This window comes from Narcine bancroftii, chromosome 11, assembly GCF_036971445.1.
Source record: "Narcine bancroftii isolate sNarBan1 chromosome 11, sNarBan1.hap1, whole genome shotgun sequence".
Lineage (NCBI taxonomy): Eukaryota > Metazoa > Chordata > Chondrichthyes > Torpediniformes > Narcinidae > Narcine > Narcine bancroftii.
In genome coordinates, this window is record NC_091479.1 from 29,869,938 (window position 1) to 29,892,473 (window position 22,536).

General features: G+C 43.9%; 1 long non-coding RNA gene across 1 annotated transcript in view; it reads right to left on the reverse strand.

Annotated features, from left to right (window-relative positions):
* The window catches only part of LOC138746355 (uncharacterized), a 34,698-nt gene that overhangs the window by 8,997 nt on the left and 3,165 nt on the right, over positions 1–22,536 (reverse strand). The window lies entirely within an intron of this gene.

Below are 22,536 nucleotides of genomic sequence, written 5' to 3' on the forward strand. Positions count from 1 at the left end.
GCTACGATTTGCAATTTCACATCAAAATCCCACTTGCTAAACTTGCAAGCAACTGAATCGCATCCTACAGCTGGAAAATTGCAAGAGAACTGCTTGGTTAAAGCAAAGATTCCACCCAGTCACCCCATTAAAGGCCTCCAAGTTAACAACAGATAGCAACCTGAAAGTTAAATTCAAAGATCTGTATCAGGAATATTAACGGGCTGTTAAAAAAAAATTATTTCTGTTATTGAAAGAAAACTCCTCAGAGAACAACAGGCTCTTGTTGAACAATTCCTATTGTATTCCTCAAAATGGTTTGAATCTTGATTTCAAGCAGAGTCATTTGGCGAAATTGTTGGTCCAGAACAAACCCTGCCCACACACTCCCTTAAATACCTGCAAAGTCGTGGCTCAGCTCTGCTCCATGCTAAATGTATCAAGCTTTTGTGAAGAGATAACGGACTTTAGATGCTGGTTCGTTGAGTCACAAAAACATTAATGATTCTCTGAACAACACACCTCTATCTGAAAATCAACAAGAACCTTCCCGAGTGGTAAATATCAACAAGACATAATATCATTTCACTGTTGTGTTTGTGTCGTTGGAGAATTCCCTTTCCATTCAATCAGAATTGGAGTTTTGGGTGCCGTATTTGAGAAAAGATGTGCTGGTGTTGGAGAAGGTCAGAGATGATTTACTGGAATGATATCAGGAATGAAAGGGTTAGTGTATGAGGAACAATTGTCGACTCTTCGACTGTACTAGTTGGAGTACAGAAGGATAAGGGGGACCTCAGAGGCATTTCAAATGCTGGAAGGCTTGCACAGAGTACATATGGCAAATATGTTTCCCATGGAAAGGGATTCTCGGACAGGAGAGCATAATTACAGGATATAAGGGTGTCAATTTAAAACAAATGTGGAAAAATTGATTTTGTCAGTGGGTCGTGAAACCGATGTGAGATCATTAAGGCAGAGATTGACAGTTATTTGATTAGTCAAGGAATCAAGGGTTATGGGGAGAAAGCTCGGGAGTGTGGGTGAGTGGAAGAATGGTGGAACAGACTCGACGGGCCTACTTCTGCTCCTATATCTTGTGATCTATATCCTGCTGGAGACCTAGACAACCCTCCTCTTGTATTGCATTCTTAGAAAAAAATTCTGCATTGTGGTTTTATGTCATGTGAACCCATTTCCGATTGAATCCCATGTTACAAATAACCCAATGGAAATTCTGCATTGAGAGGACTGCAGCTTCCTTATTTTAAAAATAGTTATGGAGCAGTTCAAATGAGATTTCTTGCTTCTTTTTTTGAAAGGGTTAAAATAGAATCAAATAAAATCGGAGAGGGAAAAGCAGAAGAATTTATATACAAGTGGGAATCAAAATTAATAGTTGGTGATAAAGATACACAATTGTTGAAACATTTGATTAATATATGGAATAAAATAAATGATGAAATTGGTGTAAGTGGATGTACATCACCCAGAATGGCTTTGATTCAAAATCCTCGTATCTTTTTCAAAGGATCATCAATTTCTGGATAGCGAATTTTGTAAGGGGATTATAAATGTTGAAGATTGTCATGAAAGGTGTCAATTAATGCCATTTGAGCAACTGAGAAATAAATATCATATAACTCATTGCATTCTTTTTTGCTATTTCCAACTAAGAGCATATTTGAAGGGTAAGTTCGGACCAACCATATTGTACTGAAATAGAACTCCTTGTAAGAGGAATTGTTAAAAAAAATTATTTGATGATGTCCTCTTTATTACAAGTAGGAACTTTCAAATGAGGAGTTCATAAGTTGAGACAAAGGTGGGAAATGGATCTGAATAATTTAATTGATAGGCAAATATGGGGAGATCCATATAAGGATCTCAATGAAAGACATAAATTAGTTCAGTGTAATTGTTTTTACATCAGTCATGTAGCAGATGTCAACAAGGATTTTATCTGAAAGCTACACCTGGAGTCAAGTGACTCAGGCAGTTGGATTTGAAAAGCTCTACAGGAAGCTGATTTGGCAATAGAGATCACGTGATCCAGGGGAGTTGTATTAATTCACTTCAACCCAGCAGTCTGGAAGTATTGACTAGAGATCCACACTGCAGCAGTGAGGAAGGAATTCACAACTAGTTTTCCTTCTGCAGTTACTTCTTACACCAGAGAAATTGAATAGAATAAAATCAGAATTATCAGATCAATGTTTTAGGTGTGGTGAAGATGTCGCAACTTTCTTGCATTCAACTTATCTTTGTCCTAATGCAAGATCTTTTTGGGGAGAATTACAATATTAATGGAACAAGTTATCGGAGATTTTTTTCCGCAGAATCTGATCTTATTTTATTAGGAAATATTGAAGGAACAAGGCCCAAATTAAATATATAAATATATCAATTGAAATTTGTTAAATTAACGTTAGTGGTGATGAGGAAATATATTGCACTTATTTGGAAATCAGATATATATATATATATTTTTACAGATGCCAAGATGACATGCAAAAATTCAAAGTTGTATTCCTATGGAAAAAATTACATATTGATTGAGAAATATATACTCTATGCTTTTGCAAATTTGGCACCTGAATATTCAAATATCAGATTTCAATTTGTAATAATGCCCTTTCCATCCCTCTGGACATGTGCGATTCTCCTGTTAGTTACAATTTTGTTAGATTTCTTCGCCACTGTGAAATCTGGGGAAGTGGACGACTAGTACAGGGCACCAGAAAACAGGAAGACCACACCCCACCAACATCTCAGAAGCAGAGGATTCAATCCATGGGTCAGTGACCAAGGAAGCAGACCAGTGAGGGGTTCTGCAGCTGAAAGACCCACATAGGTGGCAGGCTGTTGGTGTCTTGAGGAGAGGAACCCACGCAGGCTGCGGGCTTCTGAACAAAGAAGTCAAGGAACTCACACCAGGCTGTGGAATGCTAGAGACTGGGTCAAAACTGGCTAAAAGTGTTTCAGGTATCAGACTTGGGAATTGAATAAGTGCTAAATTGTTCCTAATTATGTCAGAGGTTCCAAACTGGAGCTCACATTGCCAATGACTTGGATGGTCTGTGAGCATTGAAAGAGAATCCAGAGACCATCAGTGACTTGGCCCAGCATTTAGGGTGGTGGGGGTTGGGGAGCACTCAGTCTTTCTCTGACTGCAAGAGGCATTTCAGGCAATTTCTGCCAGAGGTGAGTCTGTCTGTCTTACAGCTGGAAAAAAGCAATTTTGTGTGATATGACACTTTTTAATTACATGACAGTAAATTGTCTCCTGAAATAGAGAGAGGTTCAAGTTTCAAACTATTACAAACTCCACTCACCAGATTATACCTCTTCCCACTTTTTTTTTGCAAGGACACCATTGATTTTATCACAGCTCTTCTGCTGCATCTGTCCTGTGACAGATTATATATTTTACATTGTATATAGATATGTTTTTGAAAGAGTTGGATTGGACGAGTCGTTTAGGTCACAAACATATACATCCACTTCACAAAACAGCTCTTATTTAAAATGCAAGAGCTTTGCTGAGACTGAGCCAAGAGCCTTTGCAAAGACAAAACAAGGAGACTTTTGTGAAAGAATTTCAAAAGGAGGTGTAAATGGAATATTGTTTTTAAAGCAACAGATGAATGGACTCAGAAGTTTGGGTCTGGTGCAATCATCTGGCTGGTACCAGTTTGCTGTTCTAAGAAGGTCATGTGGTTTTGCAAGCAGAGAGGAGAGACCAAATAGGCTTTTTCTAAAATTGAGAGAGAGAGAGAGAGAGAGAGATAGAGAGAGAAATGGCAAGCTGGCATCTTGTTTTGAAGACGGTTTGTGAGTTCTCAGTTCAACCTGTTGAAAAACTTTGTTGTCCATACAAGAGGAAATGGCTGGCTAGAAATGATGTTTCACCTGAAATAAGGGAAACAAAAGGAAATCAATGGTGACCTGCAGAAGAGGTTATCATTTGGAAAACCCTGATGGGTCAAGTTTCTTTGGCAAGACACCAAAGTGGCTGATCAGAGGGAATCAGTCTTTGTGTGTCCAATGTGCATGAAATCCCTCTCTGAAACCAACAAGAGCCTTCCTGGAGGGTAAACATTTACTTCTAACCACCAGAGCTTGGTGAAAATTCATAAATGTTGAATTCTGTGCACAGTATAAGAATTGATAGATACCGGTGAACTTGGAGTCATGTCAAAGAACTTTATGCACATTAAATACACCTGCACTTAAAATTAGAAGGGGGTAATGGAAGGCTGTTAAATTAATAGAGATAAGTTAAAGTTTGATCCTGTTTGTTTTTCTGTTTAAAGAAAATTAAAACCAATGTTTGTTTAAGAACGAATGGTGTTATTGTTCAAAATCTGCCTGTGATTCTAAGTATTCTTGGACTGAATAGACATCTGGGCCAAATGGCTATTTAAAGACAATCTGTACATGATTGTACATCCTAGAGTACAATGACTACTTCTATCCACTAAAGATTGTTAAAGAGCAAGAATGGACAATACAATCACATAAAATTCCCATCCATACAGCACACGTATTAATACAAAAAACAATCACACCTCCTTATCGGTCAGGAAGTGCCTACACTTCCCAAGGAGGCTGAGGAGGTCAAGGCCAACGGCTCTCATCCTGAGATTTTACAGGAGCGCTGTTGAGTCTCCTGTCTGGCTGCACCATTTGATGATCTAGTTGCTGTAAAGCATCAGACAGGAATGATGCCGAGTTGTGAGGATCACTGGGCTCTCCCTTTTTCTGTAGATGACATTTACTAGGAGTGTTGTTCAAATTGGGCTCAAGGAATAGTGCAAAGACCATTTTGATCTAGTGAACAGCATCTTTAACCACGTCCATCATCAAAATCAGGACTTACAGGCTGGGGAATAGCTTCTTCCCACAGGCTGTTAGATGGATGAAAAGTATCCTGTAAGTGTGATAATCCTCCTAAATATTTATTTATGTAGCGGCTACTTCGATAGAGCTACTAAAGCAACACACACACACACACACACACACACACACACACACACACACACACACACACACACACACACACACACACACACACACCAGGTTAGTCAGGCTTCTTCTATTTACAGCATGTCCCGGGCTCCATGGGTCAAGGTGGGACATCATTATGAGTTTGCTGCCGATCCACGGGACCAGAGCTTTAAATTAAGCCCTGTGAGTGTCCCGCACCTTCCGGCAGGGGAAATCACAGATCAACGTGCTGTTCCTCGGGACGCAGCACCACGTGCATGCGGTAAATTAAATGGATGAGTACCCAGCTGTCTGCCTTATGATTTCATGTGCCCGCCAAAGAACCTTGCCCAGTCGGCCCGCTTCACAGCTGCTACAACCCCCAGAATCGTCACCAGAAAGAAAAACACCAGCTGCATGCACCTTAGGTGGACACCCTCATCGTCTGGGATGGGGGCACTGAATGGGTGAAGCGGGATCCACATGTGCAGTCTGTCCAAACTAAACAGCTGAGAATGTCCCCCAATGTCCAAAGTATACTAAAATCCATCCTTCTTCACCACGCGGAAAAGGCTCTCATACGGTCGTTGTAACAGCACTCCTGTGTACTGTCTGCGCACAAAAACAAAATCAGCGTCCAGGAGTTGTGGGGCACATTCTGTTAAAGGGATCCAAGCCAGTGGGTAGGAAAAGCTTTGCTGATAGCGATACCATGTCGAAGCTGCTGAAGGATATTCAGATCAGAGTTGGTTGTGAAATGAATGTCCCATGAAACTGTAAGGACCGTACAATAAACCATCTCTGCGGACAATGCAAACATATCTTACTTTGGAGCTGTGAGCACTCCCAAAAGAACGCATGGCAACTCATCAACCTAATTGGGACCAGTGAGTCGGGCCTAAAAAGTGGACTTCAGTTGCCAGTGGGAACGTGGGTGAATTGTGTTCCGCGGACTGAATTAATGTGGGAAAACCAAATCTAGCCATCCAGTTGACGATGAATGCTCTGGCCCTTGTCTCAGTGTCACTGGATGGCAACGGGACGGCCTCTGGCCAGCGCGTGAAATGTTCTACAACTGTTAGAATGTATCTCATGTTTTGAGATTCTGGCAATGGTCCAAGCAGGTCCACATGCACGTGTTCCAACTGCCTGCATACCGGCAGGAAATGTTGAAGAGGTGGCTTAGAGTGGCACTGAATCTTGGCAGTCTGGCAGGAGGTACATGTGCAAACCCATTGTATGACACCTTTTCTCAGTCCATGCTATACATATATATTTGACATGAGCTTGACATATGTTCTGATGTATGGATGAGATAAGCTGTGTCTCTGGTCAATAAGGTGTTTCTTCCAAGATGCAGGAAACATTGGTCTAATGTAGCCCAAAGACATGTCACAAAGTAAGGTTGGCCACCCAGTTGTGCTGCCCTCTGCTGTATGTCCAGGTTAGTAATGGCCATACTGTATGCCTGAACATCGGGGTCCATTGCCTGGATACTGGCTAATTCATGAATATCAATGTCACCCTGAATATGATATATAGTCGGTCTGGACAGCATATTCGTGATGAGATTGTTTTTACCAGATGTTATCCAAGTAGATGTAAGGGAACTCTAAATCTCTGTCCAAAGTGTCTATAACCCGCTGGCAGGTTTGAACACCATTCTTCAACTTAAGTCACATCCTAAAACATTCGAAAAGCCCAGAAGGGATAATAATCACCGTTTTAGGAATGTCTTCCTTATGGATGGGATCTGATGGTATCTCATGACAAGATCAACCTTGGAGAAAGCACAGAAATTGTGCAGATGGGAGGCAAAATCTTGCATATGAGGGACGTTAAGACAGTGGGTCTTATCCTGAGATATGGTCTGCTGGCCTTCGTAAATCATAGCATAGACTAGAGTATAGCTGGAAAGTGATGCTGCACTGTTTAAGGAATTGGTGAGGCCAGGTTTGGAGAATTGTTTTCAGTTCTGGTCTCCAAATATAGGAATGAAATAGATAACGTGGAGATGGTGCAGGAAAGATTTACAAAAATGTTACGTGGCTTACAACATCTAGATTACAGAGAAAGATTAAGGAGACAGCAACTTTATTCATTGGAACGTAGACGGTTGAAGGGGGTTATGATAGAGGTATTCAAAATTATGAAAGGAATAGATAGACTAGACATGAGTAGACTCTTTCCCCTGAGGGCAGGGGAGTTTGGAACAAGAGGGCATGAGTTCAGGGTAAGGGGGCAAAACTTTAGGAGGAATGTTAGAGGATGTTTCTTCACTGAGAGAGTGGTGGCAGAATGGAATGATCTTTTAGAAGAGATAATTGCGGCAGGGTCCTTTCTGTCATTTAAGAGAAGGTTGGATGTGTACATGAATATCAGGGTGTTGGAGGGATGTGGCCAGAGTGTTGGAGGGGAAAACTAGTGGAGTTGTTCATGTGAACTGGCACAGACTCAAAGGGCCGATATGGCCTGTTTCTGTGCCGTAATCTGTCATATGGTTATATGTGCTGGGCTCCACAGGACAAGGTGGGACATCATTAAGAGTTTGCTGCCGACAGGTTTGAATTAAGCTCCGTGAGTATCCCACGCGTTCTGGGAGGAAGAAACGTCCATATCCTCTGCGCATCCAGAGATGCAAGATGTCGCCAAAATCTTTGGCCTGGCGGCGGGCCAGGAGGAGCGCGAGCATGGAATCTGACCCGAGCCTGGCTTGACTAAGGAGATGGGGGGTGGGTGCCCGAATGCGAGCACGGTTTAGCAGGAAGGCGACTGACAGTATGCAGCGGCCCATCTGGAGATGCTCCCCTACGTGCTACTGAGCCTCTCAGCATGGATGAATGTTATCACATGCAGGAAATTCTGGATCAGAACCACAGTAGGGCTGCCAGGTATGAGGTGAAGGAGGACAACTCAGAAATTCGAGAAGAAGAGGAAGAATTACTACTTGCTGCAGTTGGACTCACTGAAGGAAGGCCTTAGGCTTTCAGAACATCTCCTTCTCCAATGAAAGCTGTTGTTTAACCACAGACACTTTCCCCAGTCTTCAAGGCCCCTGCAACAAGGATGGAAGTCAAGTTCATGTCTACAGAACTGATCCAACCAAATGAAAAGATGATGTCTTCTATGACCTAAAATTTTGAAACTTTAAATGATCAATTTGCTGGTATAAAGGAAATAATGGCTGGTATGTGTGAAGAAATTACATTTATTAGGGGGCGTGGCAAGATGGCGTAGGGAACAGACGCGCCTTCCAGACCTCTCCTGACTCTGATTTATTGTTTTGTCTTTAGGTGCCCGTTAAAGTTCTTTTAAAAGTTCATAAATAATAAGAGGTGTTGGATTAGTGCCTAATCGTTTATATGCAAAGAAAAAGGTAAAAGAAAACATCAACAGACTGTTAAAAAACTACATTTTCCGAAAATGTCTGAGCCTACTTGTTTACAAGAAGCCAGGACTCAGCGTAGAATGGATCCAGAGGAAGACGTACAGAGTTTGGCATTGAAACTCCATTTTATGCCGGTGAGGCACTCTGAAGGTCGCACTCAACAGCTTTCAGAACAAAGGGCTGGACGGGTGCCAGTATTTCACACAACGGCCACTGTGAGTGCTGTTACTGAGACTTTGACAGTTGAATCAGCTGCGGCGCCACCAGCTGGAGAGTTAAAGAGCTGTCATTCAACTGCTACAGTGGTGGCGCTGCAAAATACATCTTCAATTACAACGGTTTTTCCAGACATTGATTCAGTGAAGATGATTAAAGAGATTTGGCTTAAAGATAACCCTGATCTTCAGTCTCCTGGCATTGCTGGGGGGACTTTGAGAGGGATTTTTATACAAAGTCAAACTGCTAGAAAAGATACTAAATTAAGGGAAGGGACAGAAGATCCCGTGGTCTCTAAGGAACAGCAAGACCCCATTATGCCTGAATCTACTTCTGTTGAAATGTCTGTTAAGGATCTTGAAGATAAGATATATTCTGTATCGAGTCACTTAGCTAATTTTGTGAACCTGTTTATTTCCAAGATTAATGCAATGGCGGAAGTCATTAATGGACCTTTTAAGCTTGAAACCATTGAAAGATTTGAAATGCGTGATCAAGGTTTAGTCGATGCACAGGATCAACTGCAAGATGAAAATAGAATAATTGAAACATTGCAGATCCAAAATAAAAATTTAGCAAAAAAGTTTGATTATTTGGAGAATCAATCTAGACGGAACAATGTGAAAATTGTTGGTTTGCCAGAAGGCATAGAAGGACCAGATCCAAGAAAATTTTTTACTGAATGGATTCCACGAGTGTTAGGACAGGATAAATTCCCTGAAGGTTTAATACTAGAATGTGCTTATAGAGTTTTAAGAAAAAAATCTTTTTCAGGACAGAATCCAAGATCTGTTTTGATCTGTTGTTTAAACTACTGTGACAGAGAGACAATTTTACCTACGGCTATTAGAAATGCCCAGCAAAGTAGATCTCCTTTGATCGTTCAGAATAATCCTGTTTTCTTCTATCAAGATTTGAGTCAAGAAATTATGTTTCAACAATGCGAATTTAATTCTGTGAAAGAACGGTTGTGGAAAAAAAGACATAAGGCAACATTCAGGTATTCTGCGGTACTGAAGATTTTTTAGGATGGAAATTAGCCAAAGTTCTTTGACAATCCTAAAGAGGTTATGGACTTTGCTCAGTCTCTACCAATCATGCAGTTTCAGGAACGATGTAGTCCTTCAAGGTCTCCAAAGAGAGTAGAGATGTAAGGTGGGATCCAGTTTTTTAAAAGAAATGAAAGCAATGGTGATAGAAGTGGTAACGTTGATTTAAAAAAAATAAATCTTTTATCTTCTATTTTTGAGAAGAGTTTAAATAGTTTAAATAATGATGATAGTTTAATGAAATGGGAGTTGGTAGAGGGAACTGGGTGGGCACTAGTTTCCAGAAGTCATCAGCTACCTGTGAGTTATCTCACACCCAATATTTTGGGGGAGTTACCTCTTTGGACGGTTTAAACAGGAGGAGGTAGTTGTGACCTCCGACCTGTTTTTTTTTTCTTTTTAATTTTTGGGTTAAGAAGTGAAGGTTTTTTTTATTATTTTTTAAAATAAATATTTTTTTAACTCTTTTTGTTTTCTGATTGTATTTGAGAGGGAATTAGGAGGTTTTTTTTCTCTCCTTTTTTTCTCTTTTTTTTGGGGACGTTTTCTCTTTTTTCTTTCTTTTTTAAGAGGATGATGTCACAGAAGATAAAAGTCAAAAATTGAGGATGTTGAATTAGATGAAGAGGAAGATGAGGGGAAAGGTGATAAGAAGAAAAAGAAGAAAACCAAGTACAAATACATTGAGGGAGAAGAGTTTAATAAAATTAAGTTAATTTCGATAGAGAATTTTGAAGATGTTATAAATGAAGCATATGGAGAATTTTTTTAAGAGTTTGAACTTTTTTATTTTTTTATATAAGGGGAGGGGAAGGGAATAAAAAGTTTATCTGATTGTTTTTCTAAAGGATGCTTTTGTTCTCTCGATGAATTATAAAGGAAACTTGGTATTAATGGAAATTCTGTATTTATGTATTATTAATTATGATTTTTTGTATAACAGGTATGTGGTTGATATATGATTTTAATATTTGAACTTAGTTTTAAAGTGGATTTCATTTGTTAAATACATGTATTATGTTTGATTTAAATATATGTTTAAGGGTATTATTTTAGTATTGATATTTTTTTTTGTTGTTAGTAATTTTTTTGTTGTTAAGTTTTATCCTTTTTTTGTAAGTGGGGTTTTTTCTATTTTATTTACAACATTGTTAATTAATTCTTCACTCTTTTTTTGGGGGGGTTGGACTAATTTTAAATTAGATGATTAATGTTGTGTTATAATTATTGGGGGGGTTAATTTGTGTAGTTTAACGATGTAGTATTCTAATTTTTATTATCTTATCTTTTATTATTTTTTTAAATATAATTTTTATTTTATTCATGTCATAAAATTTTAAATAAAGTTAAAAAAAATGACTATGGAAAGGATATCTTTTTCTGCCTAAAAGTGGACCACCACTCGAGTCCCGACACTCCGCATCATCCCACTACTCATCCATAGACCAAAGAAGTGTTGGTGCAGACTCCCCCACAGACACACCTCCACCCTCCCAGTCGGCAACAGTGATGACCGGCACAGAGGGTACCCGGGCTCTGCACTCACCACCTCCACTGATGTCACCAAGCTGGGGAGCCCCTGGACCTTGAATGGCACCCACTGGGTAGGCGGCCACAGTGCCTACCCCTGGCTTCCTACCACCTGGTAGGGCTGCCATTTCCCCACATACGAGATGCCCTACATCCACTCTCTCGATGACCTAGGGGAGCACCCAGCCTTTGGCAACCACTGCAACAAGAGGGCCTTTACTGCAGCTGAACTGTTCTGGATGATCGCCTTCCGCAAATATGGCACCGCATGGCTCTCCAACGAAATGACCTGGTTGGCCACCCTCCTGGAGATGTTGGCCAATGAGACAGCAGTGTCCCTGCACCAAACAAAGGACACCCTGACCTGAAGAGTTGTGGAGCTGAAGGAGAGACGTATAGTGGCAATGCCAAATCGGATGGTCCTGGACTACTTGCTGGCAGCTGTGCTGTCATTGGCCAGGAGGGCCGCAGCTACATTCCCAAGGAATCCTCTAACATCACCCAGCTGACTGACCACATTCGGGACTCAGTGGCCAAAATTCAAAAATCCAAGGACCAGATCCACCAGCATCACCACCTCATGGGGACCCTGGGGGCCATTTGGCTCCACGAGGGGCATTTGGGTGACTATCGTTCATTGGGGGATTGCACTTATTTTTGTTATCATAGCTATAGTTATTCCATGATGTGATTGTCAATTTATAGGCACCTTTGCATTGCCCCGTTTGACCTTCTTATTACCTGTCGCACTTTATTGGCAAGCAGCATGTCTTCCGAAGGGGTGGATTGTCATGGAGAGGTAGTGTCCACCACCTGGTGGCGCTGCTGTACTCCTGTTCGGTGGACATACTACCTGTCAATCCAGGTCAAAGACTCACTCCAAGCCATCAAGGTGACCCTTGCGATTGGCCCACCTAAATCACCAGGAGCTGCAGTCCAGGCAGCCCGGCTAGACTCAGCCCTGACCTTCATCCAATTGCCCCACCTAAACCACCAGGAGCTGCAGTCCAGGCAGCCTGGCCAGACTCAGCCCTGACCTTCACCCAATTGGCCCAGGTGAATCACCTCGACTGACCCCTGCCGAGCCCCTGAACTTGGCTTCGAGCATTGGCCACAGCAGTCAATGGGGCCCAGCCTTTCCCGAGTGATCGGCCCTCCCAGCACAGTCCCCCAGAACTATAAAGAACCATGTCCCCCTTTGTTCTGCCTCTTTCAACTCATTGTGGCTAGGAAGTAGCACCTTCCACACTGGGTTGGGGTGAGTCTCGAGGTCAGCGAGGAAGAGCCGTGTCCATATCGGTCAAGGGGTGGGAGCTCACAGTATCACCTTGATCCTGAATGTTGAATGTGTAAGTTCATGTAATTTCCCCCAAGCTCTGTCGGTTTCTCCCTCCTAATTAGAAGTGTATATTTACTCCCTGCGTACTCTGTGTATAGAGGTTTGCCTAACATATCGACCCTGTTGTCATGTTTCCATCCCCGATATAAAAGTGTGCTTTGTACCTCCGCTTTGGTCTGATTCTTAACGTTTGGGACCCACATGAACCCGACAACAATGAAGGAGGGGAAGCAAAGTATTTTATCAGTAAATGGAGAGTCAAATTACTAGAAAAAAAGACAGATAGATCCGATCAGAATGTGGCAAGAAATTAATGTAGGTTTATGGAAAAAAGGTAGGGATCTCAAGAAAAACACCAGTGAGTAAAAATGTGTTATTGCCTATGAACAGAGGGAATAGAATATTAAATTTGTGGGAAGAAGATTTTATAGACATCAAATATAATATGGGGAAAAGGATTTATATTAATCGAAACAAAGGTGGAAAGAAGATTGAAATATACAAATTCAAGAAGAAATAGGGTCAAGATTGTTTCAAGAGTGTTATAAATATGATTTATGTCAATTATAAAAGTACAATTGTCTACATCAATTCTGCTTTACTCCATATAAATTAAATGGACTTATCTCCAATTATTCCGAGAAATGTTTTCAATGTAATCAGGTGATCGGGATTTTTTTTTCCATTCGGTTTGGATCTGTGTAAAAGTGGAAGAATTTTGGAAGGATTTCAGTATATTATTAGGACAAATTATGAAGATAAAAAATCAAAAAGACACAAGAATATTTGTGCTTGGTCAACTTTATGAAGCAGATACAAAACTGAAGTTGGATAAATATCAAACAAACTTTCTGAGTCTAGCAATAGCAGCAGTGAAGAAATGTGCAGCACTAACATGGAGAGCAGAGAGATTTGTAACGAGGGATGGGACATTGAAATGCAAAACTGTGCCACCATGTAACCACATAACCATTTACAGAGCAGAAACAGGCCATGTCAGCCTTTTGACTTCGCAACGGTTCACTAGAACAACTCCACTAGCTCAATCCTCCCATTCTCCGCCAATATCCCACCAACCCCTTCACCTCCATGTACACATCCAACCTTCTCTTAAATGACAGAAGGGACCCTGCTGCAACTATCTCATTCGGAAGAACATTCCATTCTGCCACCAGTCTCTGAGTGAAGAAGCATCCTCTAATATTTCTCCTAAAGTTTTGCCCTCTTACCCTTAACTCATGGCCTCTTGTTCCAACCTTCCCTATCCTCAGGGGAATGAGTCTGTTTATGTCTAGTCTATCTATTCCTTTCATAATTTTAAATACCTCCATCAAGTCCCCTCTCAGTCGTCGACATTCCAATGAATAAAGTCCCAGTCTCCTTAATCTCTCCCTGTAATCCAGATGCTGTAAACCAGGCAACATCCTTGTAAATCTTCTCTGCACACTCTCCACCTTATCTATATCCTTCCTATAGTTCGGAGACTAGAACTGAGCACAATACTCCAAACCTGACCTCACCAATGCCTTTAACAGCTGCAGCATCACCTCCCAGCTCCTGCACTCTTTCTTTGGCTTGGCTTCGCGGATGAAGATTTATGGAAGGGTAATGTCCACATCAGCTGCAGGCTCGTTTGCGACTGACAAGTCTGATGCGGGACAGGCTGACATGGTTGCAGCGGTTGCAAGGGAAAATTGGTTGGTTGTGGTTGGGTGTTGGGTTTTTCCTCCTTTGTCTTTTGTCAGTGAGGTGGGCTCTGCGGACTTCTTCAAAGGAGGTTGCTGCCCGCCGAACTGTGAGGCACCAAGATGCATGATTTGAGGCGATATCAGCATACTGGCGGTGGTCAATGTGGCAGGCACCAAGAGATTTCTTTAGGCAGTCCTTGTACCTCTTCTTTGGTGCACCTCTGTCTCGGTGGCCAGTGGAGAGCTCGCCATATAACACGATCTTGGGGAGGCGATGGTCCTCCTTTCTGGAGAAGTGACCTACCCAGCACAGTTGGATCTTCAACAGCGTGGATTCGATGCTGTCGGCCTCTGCCATCTCGAGTTCTTTGATGTTGGAGATGAAGTTGCTCCAATGAATGTTGAGGATGCAGCAGAGACAACGCTGGTGGAAGCGTTCTAGGAGCCATAAGTGATGTCGGTAGAGGACCCATGATTCAGAGCCGAACAGGAGTGTGGGTATGACAACAGCTCTGTATACGCTAATCTTTGTGAGGTTTTTCAGTTGGTTGTTTTTCCAGACACTTTTGTGTAGTCTTCCAAAGGCGCTATTTGCCTTGGCGAGTCAGTTTTCTATCTCGTTGTCTATCCTTGCATCCGATGAAATGGTGTAGCCGAGATAGGTAAACTAGTTGACCGTTTTGAGTTTTGTGTAGCCGATGGAAATGTGGGGGGGGGGGGCTGGTAGTCATGGTGGGGAGTTGGCTGATGGAGGACCTCAGTTTTCTTCAGGCTGACTTCCAGGCCAAACATTTTGGCAGTTTCCGCAAAACAGGACGTCATGCGCTGGAGAGCTGGCTCTGAATGGGCAACTAAAGCGGCATCGTCTGCAAAGAGTGGTTCACGGATAAGTTGCTCTTGTGTCTTGGTGTGAGCTTACAGTACTCCAAACCTGGCCTTACCAATGCCTTTAACAGCTGAAGCATCACCTCCCAGCTCCTACACCCTGCACTATGATTTATGAAGGCCAGCAGACCATATGTCTTCTTAACTACCATGTCTACCTGGGAATCCACCTTCAGTGAACTCTGTACCATAACTCCAAGATCCCTGTTCCTCTGCATTCCTCGACCCCCTCCCCTTAACTGCATAGGTCCTATTTTGGTTATTTTTTCCGGAATGCAGCACCTCTAACTTGTCAACATTAAATTCCATCTTCCATCTTTCAGTTCACTTTTCAAAACAAACCAAATCCTGTAATCCAAGAAAACCTTCCTCACCATCCACAACTCCCCCTATTTTTGTATCGTCTGCATATTTGCTTTCCCAGTTCGCCATCCCCTCATCCAAATCATGAATATAAATGATAAACAACAGGGGACGCAGCACCAATCCCTGAGGCACACTGCTCGTCACAGGCTTCCATCCTAATAGAGAGTTGTCCACCATGACTCTCTGCTGTCTTTCTCCCAGCCACCTCTGAATCCATCTCACTATCTATTAATCCATAGTGATGAACCTTCCTAACTAACCTTACATGCAGTACTTTATCAAAAGCTTTACTAAAATTTAAATAGATCTTGTCAACCGCCCTACCTTCATCCACATTTCTTATCACCTCTTCAAAAAACTCAACAAGATTCATCAAACATGATTTTCCCTTCACTAACACATGCTGGGTGCTCCCAATCAATCCCTGCCTATCCAGATATTTGTACATACTATCTCGAAGAATACCCTCCATAACCATCCCCACCACCGAACTCAAACTTACTGGCCGATAATTACTTGGCCTACACCTACTGCCTTTTTTGAACAACAGAACTACATTTGCAACCCTCCAATCCCGCGGCACCACACCCTCCTCCAGTGAAATTTGAAAAATCGCTGTCAGTGCCCCTGCTATTTGTTCCCTGACCTCGCTTAAAGTCCGGCGAAAAATCCCATCAGGACCATGAGACTTATCCACCTTAATTGACCCCAGAAGCTCCAAATCTCTCGCTTTACTAATCCCTATCCTTTCCATAACTAAACCATTTACCTCTCTGATCTTGTATAGCCCAATGTCCGTTTCCCTCGTGAATACAGATGAGAAAAATTTGTTCAATATTTCTCCATCTCATACGGTTCCTGACATAGTTCACTGGTCCCATCATCCAGTCGACCTATTCTATGTTTAACCCTCCTTTTACTGTTCACATATGTGAACAAACCCTGAGGATTCACCTTCGCCTTATTAGCTATAGACACATCCCTTTTTACCTATCTGCTTAATCCCTTGATTTTATATTTGGTGTAGGTCTACCTCTTGTCCCGTACCAACTTCTTAATTTCACCAGAAAACTATGGCTCCCTCAAACCTTTAGTCTTCCCCTTTGGCCTGATTGGAACATAAAGATCCTGTACTCTCAAAATCTCACCACTAAATGTCCCCCAAATTTTCTCTACATCCTTTCCAGGAAAAAGTTCAACCCACACAACTCTCTGCAAATCCCTTCTCATTTCTCCAAATCTGGCCTTCCCCTACTCGAAGACCATCAACCTCGGACCCGACCTATCCCTTTCCATCATTAAGCTAAAGCTAATGGACCCATGATCACTGGATCCGCAGTTCTCCCTAACGCACACCTCTGTCACCTGCCTCATTGCATTCGTAAACAACAGATCGAACACTGCTCCCCCTCTAATTGGCGTCTCAACATATTGCTGCAGAAAGCAATCCTGAACACAATGCTTAGCCATCCTGCCCTTTTACTGACTGCGTTTCCCAATTGATGTTTGGAAAATTGAAATTCCCAACCAACACCACCCTATTTCACTTGCATATCTCACCTATTTGCACATTAACTCTCCTAGCTCCCTTTCTCCATTTGGAGGCTTATAATATACCCCCATAATAGTAACCTCACCCTTCTTATTTTTCAGCTCTACCCACACTGCCTCTCTTGACGAGCCCTCCAGTCTACCTTGCCTCAGCATTGCTGTAATATCCTCCCTGACATTTAATGCCACACCTCCCCCTCTTAATCCACCAACTCTGTCACATCTCAAGCAGTGAAATCCTGGAACATTCAACTGCCAGTCACAACCTTCTTTCAACCACGTCTCGCTAATGGCCACAACATCATAATGCCGCATGTCAATCCACACCTTTAGCTCATCCAGCTTCCTTACTATGCTCCTCACATTAAAATAAATACAACTCAGGGATCTCCTACATCCTACCTTCTGAATATCCTCCTTTCTACTATTCTCACAATTTTCACTGCAACATCTGTTTACGACTTCCTGCTTTTCTTCCCTCAAATTATTTAAACTTGTCCCTTTCCTTATCCTACTAACCCTCACCCTATAACTCTTGCCCTTTTTCTTTTTTCCCTACAGAGGTTGACACCACACCTCTGCCCACCATGGTCTGACTATCCCACTCCTCAGTATTCAAGGTGGAGTACTGATTTCTGAAGATTACAGACTCGGGTGCTTGCACATGAATTTGCCCCCTTCCTTTCCTCCTCCTAACGGTAACCCACTTCCCCTCATCCCGTGAGCCCCTGGGCGACCACCTGCCTGTAGCTCTTGTCTACGATAGCCTCATTTTCCCTAACCAGAGTAAGGTCATCGAGCTACAGCTCATGTTCCTTGACCTGGTCCTTCAGGCCACACTCCTTGTCCGTGATGGCCTCACTCTCCTTAACCAGAGGGAGGTCTGGTTGTCTGTCTCTGGATTCTCTGCTCAGAGGATCACCCCGCATTATCCATCAAGTCCTGGTATCTCTGTGTCAGCAGGAATTCCGTGCTGACCACTACCTGATGGCTTTGTGGTCAAAATGTTTGTCTATGAAAACTTTTCCACAAAGGTGATGTGGCAAAGTCTAGCTGACTGGAACATTGCACCAATCTTTCAGAACATCTGAGACAGGTAGATCCTTGGTTCATAGCGGCACTCGATGCCCTTGTACTTAGTTTCCATGCTCAGTCTGATGCAACCTCACACGATGAAGGCCACATTGGTTACGCCCTTAACCCCATTGTCATGGAATATATATTTGGGAGAATCTGGTAAAATTAGAGTAGGTTAAAGACATACACACATTTTAAAACATATTTTATTTGAAATACTGAAGAATTCATATTCAGTTACATCACAGAAACTATGGAGAATGCTATGCACATTTCACAAGTAGCTGCAAATTGAAATGAGGTCATGAAATAACTAGACCATTGTTTTGGTTTGGAGACAGGCTGGCTGGTTGAATATCTACAAAGTGCTGAAAGAAAGGTCACCCCTGGGTTTTGTTTAGCTAAGACAACAGCTTGACCAAGAAGGATAACTTCTGTTGTTTTCTGAAAAAGGTGGGGGGGGGGGGTGGTTTTCAAGTGAGAGAGTCACATGCAATCTCAGTTGGAGTGAGAGAGAGAGAGAAAGGGGTGAAACAAGCTCTCTCAGCCAGAGTGGGCATGGCATTGAAAGCAGTTGAACAGTGCAAGCCAGGAGAATATTGTAGGAAACAGAAATCTCAAGAGTGGCGGATGGCTGGAAGTGCTATCTGTCTGATGTTTCTCTCGGAATAAGTGCAACAGGAAGGAACACTGTGGTAGCCTGAAAGAAAGAGGTTATCATTTGGAAAACCCTGATGGGCCAAGTTTTATCAGCGAGACATTGTGGTGACTAATGGTGGTAGCTCAGTTGTGGAAATCCTGGAACAACAAATCTCTCTCTGCAAACCCTACGGAACTTTCTTGAGTGGCAAAGCCTGATGAACTTTATACATGTTCAATTGTGTGCACAGTATTAGAATTGCCTACAACCAATGAACTTGGAAGAATGAGAAGTGAGATTGAACTGTAAACCAAATAACTTTTCTTAAATTTACACACACATCATACACGTGCACTTAGACTTAGAAGGCGATTAAGGTTAGTTAGGTTAATAGAGATAAGTTAAAGTTTGATTCTGTTTTCATATTAAAAGATAAATAAAACAACTTATTTTTAAATAACGACTTGTCTTGGTGAATGTCTATTGCTGCTGGGTTTTGGGGTCCTTTGGGCTCATAACACCATAGTCTGGTGACGTACATGGATCTCCTTCCCACTCCATCCATTTTGGATCCCCACATGAAGAGGGAAACTGCTCTGGTAATCGCCAGGGCAGAGGTATGTGGGATGGGCCACGCCTGCATCACATGCGGCAGTACCGAGAGCACCTTGCACCTGATAACCAGGTTCTTCCCCATTTCTGAGAGGGAATGTCATTCCCACACACCCAATTTCTGGTGGACCTTTACAATCGGCTCTGACCAATTCTTGTTGCATGCCTTGGCCCCTCCAAGCCAGTTCCCCGACACCTTCAGGTAGTCAGATCTGACTGTGAAGAGGACAGCGGACTAATTTACCAAAGTGCATTGCCTCGCGTTTGTTCCAGTTTACCCTGGAAAATAGCATTGTATACTTCTGGGCCCAGCCACTTCCAGACTTGTGTACAACTCAGCCGTTCTCCCAGAACTGTGGGTCTCTGTGCTAGTCCCTGTCTCCTGGAGTTGGGAGTCTCTGCAATGTTCCCCATCTCACAGAGCTGGGGGTCTCTACATTGCTCCTTGTCTCCTGATATTGGTGCTTTGTTCTCCACCAGTCCCACAATACAACGCTGACCCCTGGACGGAATGTTGAATTACAGAGGGATCAGTGAAAATATGGGTAGTTTTGCCAGGGTGGGGTCCATACAGGAGCCTGATAACAGCAGGGAACCTGTGGAAGGGGGATGGAGGGCATTCGATGGTGCACCAGCAGGACACTGCTGAGGGTGCGGATTCCCTCGGGCTCTCGAGGGTAGAAGGCGCTGGTTATTCCAATATTTTAGGTGAGGCAGTGTCCAAATTAGAGCTGGCGTGGGTCAGCAAGGGTCGACATAACAGGTGCCTGGAACTGTCATGAGGATTCTAAGGGCTGGTAGAGGTAGGTAAGGAGGGGGTAGTTGTGTACCGACGAGGGATTGCTGAGTGAGAGGCCACATGCATGGGACTTCGAGACAAGGAGCCTCTGATTGTACAGGGATGGGGCCTGTAAATAGACCCGCAGACATCCAGCACACAGCATCTTTGACCCACTACTATCAGGAAGGAGATATGGAGGAACAAAATCAGGCTGCCAGACAGGGAAATAACTTCTTCCAACAGGCCGTGAGATTGACAATGCAATGCGAGTTGAATGGGTCCGTGGAATGAAAAGGATGAGAGGGATATGGACTGTTTGCAAGCAGCTTGGCCATCAGAAAAGAAGGGCCAAAAGGATGGTTTCGGAGTTGTCTATCTTGTCCACACTTTTGAGTTGAATCCTTAAATAATTCATGACAGGCTGGACTATCATTTTAGATGGAAATTTTAGATTGACACATGCAGCCCGGGAACAGGCCCTTTCAGCCTCTGAGCCACAACCACTCAATTACACCAATGACCTACAAACCCCGGTATGTTTTAAATGGTGGAAGGACCAGGAGCAACTTGTGGAAATGCACGCAGACACAGGAAGAATGTACAACTCCCCAGAGACAGTGTCAAATTTGAACCCGGCTCGCTGGCCCCTTATCAGCGTTTTTCTAACCGCGGCACTAACCTCGCCACTCTCAATTATTCCCAGGGTTCTTCCTCCTACTTTCCATGAGCTGTGATTGCTTCCAATTCCAGTGCCCATGTTTCCCTGAGACTCTGACCCCTGCCCAGTGACTCTGTCCCTAATGCCTCACCCTGGACAGATGATCACCAGTCTCTCCTGGCTCTCACCCAAATTTTCTTGCCCAATTCCACCACCTACAACCCCCTCGTCATGGCCCACCCACTCGCCCACAGGGCCAAGGGTAGCAAGGTGGGGGAAGGTCCAGCCTGTAGTCACAAAGCTTGTCGAAGGACAAGTGAGAGCAGGAGTCCTGGGGCAAGAGGTGAAGGGCAGTGTGTACTGTAGCAGCCAGCTACATAGGGTCACAGCCTCCAGGGTGGGGGGAGAGAGAGAACTGGCTCAGATGGGACAGATGTCCCGGTGCCAAGGGTCAGGGAATTCCCGGCTCGCTGGCCCCTTATCAGCGTTTTTCTAACCGCGGCACTAACCTCGCCACTCTCAATTATTCCCAGGGTTCTTCCTCCTACTTTCCATGAGTGTCTGGGACACTGCCACCGGCAAGGAGACTGGACCACTGCCCTCCCCACATCACCACCAAATGGGGGTCTCAGGAGCAGCTCAGGTTCCAAGGCCTGTCAGTGGGGGAAGGGGGAGGTTTGGGAATTGGGGAGGGGTAGTTCTGAATGGTGATCGAGTGGATCGGTCCAGTGGGAGGACAGACATGACAGACATGAGGGCTGGGGCTTCAGGACAGATCCCGTGGGGAGGCAGGAGCTTTGGGGACCAGCCGGTGGGGGACAATGGCTTTGGAAATGGACCTGGTGGGGGTCAGGGGCTTTGGGGAGAGACCAGTGGGTTTGTCGGAGGACCTGTCGGGCAAAAGAATTAGTGACAGACCAAGTTGGGAATGGCATTGGGGATGGACTCAGCAGGAGATGGGCTGTTGATGGACCCGGCGGGGATGCGTTTGGGAATGGATCCGGTGGGGGATGTTATTGGGATGGATCAGGTAGGGGACGGTATTGGGGTTGGACCCAGTGGGGGACAAGATTGGGGATGGACTCGGAGGGAGACGGGATTTTGGATGGACCCGGCGTGCACAGAATTGGGGATGGACCCGGCGGGGGACGGTATTGGGGACAGATTCAGCGGGGGACGGTTTTGGGGTTGGACCCAGCAGGGGACGGGATTGTGGATGGACCCGGCAGGGGATGATATTGAGGATGGACCTGGCGATGTCAGTTTTGGAGATAGACATGCTGGGGGATGGACCCGGCAGGGGACTGCCCATTGACTCCGTCTTCAATGCCTCACACCGGCCGGATTATCACCGTTCTCTTTCCCAGGTCTCACCCAAACTTTCTTACCCCAATTCCACCACCTACAAACCCTTGTCATGTCCCACCCACTCACCCACAGGGCCAAGGTTAACTAGGAGGGGGAAGCTCCTGGCTGTGGGCACACAGCTCGTTGAAGGACAAGTGGGAGCAGAAGTCCTGGGGAAGAGGTGAAGGGCAGTGTGTACTGTAGCAGCTAGCTGAACTGGGCCACATTCTCCAGGATGGTGGGGGGAGAGAGAGAGAGAGAGAGAGAGAGAGGACTGGCTCAGATGGGATAGATATCTGTGTGCCAAGGGTCAGGGGATTCCCCAGCTTTGTGAAGGTATGGGACACTGTCAACGGGAAGGAGATGGAGCACTGCCCTCCCCACATCTCCACTGTCTAGGGGTCCTAGGAGCAGCTCAGATACCAAGGCCTGTGGGTGGGG